The 6,000-nt window shown below is 43.5% G+C and overlaps 1 protein-coding gene across 1 annotated transcript in view; it reads left to right on the top strand.

Annotated features, from left to right (window-relative positions):
- The window catches only part of DENND3 (DENN domain containing 3), a 165,834-nt gene that overhangs the window by 114,545 nt on the left and 45,289 nt on the right, over positions 1–6,000 (top strand). The gene's annotated exons all lie outside the window — the stretch shown is intronic.

Genomic DNA, 6,000 nt, shown 5'->3' with positions numbered 1-6,000 from the left:
TGAGGACATCACTGGACCAAGGGACAGGTAAGTGGCTGTATTTTAAAAGTCAGCAGCTGCAGTTTTTGTAGCTGCTGACTTTTATTTATTTTTTTTAGGTGGATCTCCGCTTTAAGGGTTACAATACACCTACCATTCGATTTTTAGACTGATCATTTCTTTGTGAGTGGGCAACCATTTAAAATCAGCAGGGGACCAAATACTTACTTCCTTCACTGTAAGCGCTGGTTCACATATATGCAGATTGGATGCGGTTTGAACCGCATCCAATCCACATGACGTGAAATAACATCGCTTCCTATGGTGCCTGTTCACATATATGTACGGTGCACTGTCAGTGCGGATTCAGTTCGGATTGAGAGCGTCCTTTCCAATTTCTGAGCAGTGTGGTCTGGTTCAGGTGTGGATTACAGGCTGTTGACCTCTATGAGAACCGTTCTGAATAGCGCATGTCATGAGTTTGTGACCACGATTTCAGGCCGGTTTTCTCTTTTCAAATCCGGACCTGAACCTCTGAAGGACTGCAATTTGCACTGAAACTGGAGGTGTCAAGCCGCACCGCACATATGTGAATCAGCACTAAGAAGAGCCCAACCTCCAGAAAACAGAAGAAGAGAGAGGACTGTTCTGCAATGCAGCGTCCTCATCCTGTGGACAAGGTAGTCCTATATAGACTTTAAGTAAGCAACACATAAAAGCCAAACTCCAGCTAAGACTTTTCTTTTTAAAGCAGAACTGAAAGCAAAAATTGTGAAACGGCGTGCTATGTATTGCAGAAGAGACATGCAATGTCTCTTCTACAATTCAATACACCTACCTGCCTGTTCACAATCCTCTCTAGAATGTACTGTATGCCAAGATGACTGCACTCCTATGCATGTGCAGTAGTGACGTCATCCTGCGTTCGCCAGTCAAGACGGCTAAAGATCAGCGCCCCTAAGAAGCAAGTGAGTATAGGTGAGTATTTGTGCCTTTAGTACAGATTTAAGAAATTAGGGCTCATTCACACATGCTTTGGTCTCTGAAGAACAATCTGTATTTGGATTGCTTTTCAGAGAGGATTTGACAGGAGTTAGAGAGGCATTGTAATACCTCCTCACCGCCTCCCTTAAACCCCTGAATCCTGCACTAGCACGCCGCAACCGTGTACATTGTTTGTGGTTGTGGGGCGCTCGTGCAACGGCAAGGGGTTGCACTCGGTGGGTTCTACGCCCGTTGAAAGCAACAGTGGCTAAATCCTATCACTGCAGGTTATAACCCCACATGTTTTCCAGAATACATTATTTCTCACTTTGTTGGTCAGCAGTTAGTTAAGTCTATCCAGAACCATAATATGTAGACAGAAATGATCATCAGCACTGAGGTCCGTGTCACACCAGTGATCTAGTTGCTGGTGACATGCTTCTATAATGGTTTTCCCAGAGAAGGGAGTGACACCGATTAGGGAACGTGTCAGGTGCACTTCCATGACTTTGCCAGTGAAAGGCTCACCAGTGTGACACGGACCTAAGGCATGCATTGTCTGACTACAATAGTTGGCATCAATACAAAGACAAATGTCTCCTTAACCACTTCCAGTCCGGACACTTTCACCCCCTTCCTGCCCAGGCCAATTTTCAGCTTTCAGCGCTATCACACTTTGAATGACAATTGTGCGGTCATGCAACACTGCACCCATATGAATTTTTTAGCATTTTTTTTAGACATGTAAAGCTTTATTTTGGTGGTATTTATTCACCACTGGGATTTTTATTTTTTTTTTTTTTGCTAAATAAATAAAGTCCACAAAAATTTGTTTAAAAAGTTTCTTATAAAATTTTTCAACTAAATAATCTTTCTTCATAAATCTTGACCAAAATGTATTCAGTTATCTTTTTAGTAAAAAAAAATAACCCAAATTAGTTTATAACCAAAAATTATAATTTTTTAAATTTATTTTTTACATTTTTATTTTATTTTTTTATATTATTATTTATGGTTTTTTTTGTACATACTGTCACTCTAGTAGTACAGTGTCACCATAGTGACACTGTACTACTTGGGGGTAATGAAGATTTTTTTTTTTACACTGATTGCTTTTATACCCATAAAGGCTGTAAAGGCTGTTTCTCCTTCTCTGTGGCTGCATTCTTGCAGCCATTGAGAAATACTGTGTGAGCTGTGATTGGTCACAGCTTGTCACATGGTACAAGGCTGTTGTGAATAGCTTTGTACCATGTGACCTCTGTGATCATTCACAGATTTCACACGTAGTAAGCAATGATGTCAGAAGTGACAGTTTGCTTACTACTCTTCATGTGATCACTGATTGGCCAGTCAGTGATCACATGATCGGGACCTTGCACAGAGGTCCCATACAACGATTGGCGTTCCACTGTGTCCGGAGGACACAGCGGGCATCAGATCGCGGCGCTCCCCTGCACTGCCACTATCCGCTGTTTATAGACAATGGCCGGACGGGAAGTGGCTAATAAAAAGAGTTGTGGGCATTGTAACCAGAATTTCACCACTTTTCTCAAAGTGGAAATTAACAGCAATTATGAGCAGATGCAATAGGCAATAACAATGTTTAAAGCGGAGCTCCACCCAAAAGGGGAAGTTCTGCTTTAAGTCTTTGTCCCCCGCTCCCCATTAAGGATTTGCACCTTTGGGGAGGGGGTACCCGAATTTGACAGGTACCCACTCCCACTTCCGCTGCGAGCGCCTAAGACGAACAGAAGCGGAAGTTGTCCTCCATCCTCCCTCCTCGTAGTCTTTTGGGACACGTGTGACAGGTCCCAGAAGACTACAGGGCCATTCACAAAGCGCAGCGCTTCTCGCGCATGCGCAGTGGTCACCCGGCAGAGAAGACAGTCGGTGAAACCAGCAGTGGTAAGTGGCTATATGTTAAAAGTCAGCAGCTACAGTTTTTGTAGCTGCTAACTTTTATTTTTTTTTCATCTGGAACGCCGCTGTAAAGTGATATTAAAGTCTTAATTGTTTTTTTAGTTTCTGTTGGAAGACTTATTTGGATGCTGCTTTTTAATATTTGCAGGTTTTCCTTCCTTCGCCTTTCTGCTGGTCCCCTTTTTGCTGGTTTCCTGTTTCAGAGTGGCTCCTTCTCCTAGCAGGGTTCTATGGAGCCACCCTTTTGTGTGAATTTCGGGGATTCAAATATAGGAAGACAAGATCACACTGCCTGCATTTGTCATGCACAGCTTGAGAGGAGACGCACACAAGATACTCCATCTGCTCCTCCCAGTGATTGACAAGCAGGTTCGGAGGTGCTGCCTCTGGAGCTGATGTTGATCACATGCCTTGGAGGAGGAGCAGACGGTGTGTCCTGTGTGCAGACCTGGCTGTCGATGCGTGTAGGCAGTGTGATCACTTCAGGCAAGAATTAAAGGATACATGTGTAATAGCACAAAGAACGATGGGACATGTATCCCTGTGAGTTGTACTTTCTGATGGCCTGAGTGGGTGTTTCCCAACCTGGAAGTTCTGGGAAGTGGTGCAGAAGAGCCTTCAGGGTGCTGTGCAAATATGCAAAAAAGTGAGTGGTTCTGAATGTTGATAAGGATACCTTTATTCTATTGTGTACAATTAATTTATACAGATCTGTTCTTGAAAAAAAAAAAAAGATTAGTTTTTAAAGTATGGGAAAACTAGAAGCCCTCCCTCGCAGTGTGGCTGCACCTCCACTAAAAGGGTTGACTGCTTGTTTATGTCTAGGGCACAGGTGTCAAACACAAGGCCCGTGGGCCGAATCCGGCCCTCGAGGTCATTTCACGTGACCCTTGCACCTCTCCTGCAGATAACCCCTTGTCTCCGCCGCCACCTTGTCTCAGCAGTCAGCAGCAGAGTGGATAATAGAAATCTTCTGCCAAAACCTGCACCTCTCAGTGCAGCTGCAGCACCCCCTCATCTCTGCCTCTCCTGGTCTCAGCATTCAGGAGACTGTGGTAACTGACTCCACTCCTCCTCTGGTCCTCCTCCAGACCCTGCACATTCTGTTTTCCAGCTCTGCCCCCAAAGGGGGTGCATGATGATGTTAGGGAGGGTGTGGGATTCTTGACATCTGATGTAATGGGGGATTTGCTCTGGACATCTAGTCTTACATATACAACTGGCCCTTTGACGGCAACCATAATCCTGATACGGCCTGCGATGAAATGGAGACTTAGTGGTTAGCACTTTTGTCTGTCCACACTGGGAGATCGGGTTTGAATCCTGCTCAGTACAGTTTACAAGTTCTGTGCTTGCGTGAGTTTCTTCTGGATACTCAGGTTTCCTTCCACACTCCAGTTTCATGCTGGTAGGTAGAATGACTCCTGTCCAATGTGTGTACACGTGTATGTGAGATCGGGACCTTATATTGTAGGCTCCTAGAGGGCAGGGACTGATGTGAATGTACAGTATGTACAGCGCTGCATAAATTGTCAGCACTATAGAAATGCCTGTAATAATAATAATATGACATCTACCGTGTGCTCGCTTCAATCTGAGACAGGGCACGTTGGGTGCTGATTTATTACTGGGGATGTGGACCGTATGTACTCCTGACATTTATTTATTATTAATTCAGGTACTTATATATCGCCATCAATTTACACAGCGCTTTACATATATATTGTACATTCACATCAGTCCCTAACCCTCAAGGGGTGTACAATCTAAGGTCCCTAACTCACATTCATACATACACATACTAGGGACAATTTAGACAGGATCCAATCAACCTACCAGCATGTCTTTGGAGTGTGGGAGGAAACCGGAGTACCCGGAGGAAACCCACGCAGGCACAGGGAGAACATGCAAACTCCAGGCAGGAGGTGCCATGGCTGGGATTCGAACCAACGACCCTGGTACTGCCAGGCGGAAGTGCTAACCATTTAGCGACTGTGCTGCCCATGAGCAGGCTTTGGACAGAAGAATGCATGTGTTACCAGTGGGAATGAGGGTCCAAGGACTCCTAATATAAGGGATCATATAACATCTACAGTGTGCATTCCTGGTGTTTCCTGTCCTCCCCAATCAAAGGTTCTAGGAAGGAGCTTGTGGCAACAAAATGTAAGAGATTGGCTATATTTTCAGACCTAATTGATGCTGGTGGAAACAATTACTTTAACCTCTTGCCGTCCGCCTGCTGTTTATAAACGGCAGGGCGGTGGCACTCCAGGGGCGGGTTGCCGTTCCTAAATGGCACCCGCCTTTTCTAGCTGTGCGGGCTCCCTGGGAGCACGCACCACCGCGATCCGGTGCCCGCTGTGTCCTCCGGACACAGTGAAACACCGATCGTCGGACGGGACATCTGTACGAGGTCCCGATCATGTGATCACTGATTGGCCAATCAGTGATCACATGCAAAGTAGTAAGCAAGATGTCACTTGTGACATCATTGCTTACTACGTGTGAAATCTGTGAATGATCACAGAGGTCACATGGTACAAGGCTATTCACAACAGCCTTGTACCATGTGACAAGGTGTGACCAATCACAGCTCACTCAGTATTTCTCAATGGCTGCAAGACTGCAGACAGAGAGAAAGAAAAATGATTGCTTTTACACCCATATAGGATGTAAAAGCAATCATTGTAAAAAAAAAAAAAAATCTTCATCACCCCCCACAAGCAGTACAGTGTCACCATGGTGACACTGTACTGCTAGGGTGACAGTATGTAAAAAAAAAAAAAACAAAACCCATAAATAATAATAAAAAAAAAATAAAATAGAAATTAAAAAAAAAGTTTAAAAATTATAATTTTTGGTTATAAACTAATTTGGCTTATTTTTTTTTTTTTACTAAAAATATAACGGAATACATTTTGGTCAAGATTTATGATGAAAGATTATTTATTTGCAAAATTTTATAAGAAAAACACATTTTTTCAATATTTTTGGACTTTTTCATTAACATAGCAAAAAAAAAAAAAAATCCCAGCGGTGAATAAATACCACCAAAATAAAGCTTTATCTGTCTCAAAAAAATGGTAAAAAATTCATATGGGTACAGTGTTGCAT

Source organism: Staurois parvus, unplaced genomic scaffold, assembly GCF_062004578.1.
Source record: "Staurois parvus isolate SC_StPar_1 unplaced genomic scaffold, SC_StPar_1.0 ptg000485l, whole genome shotgun sequence".
Classification (NCBI taxonomy): Eukaryota; Metazoa; Chordata; class Amphibia; order Anura; family Ranidae; genus Staurois; species Staurois parvus.
The sequence above is the reverse complement of the archived record's forward strand: the minus strand, read 5'-3'. Positions and strand labels throughout refer to the sequence as shown.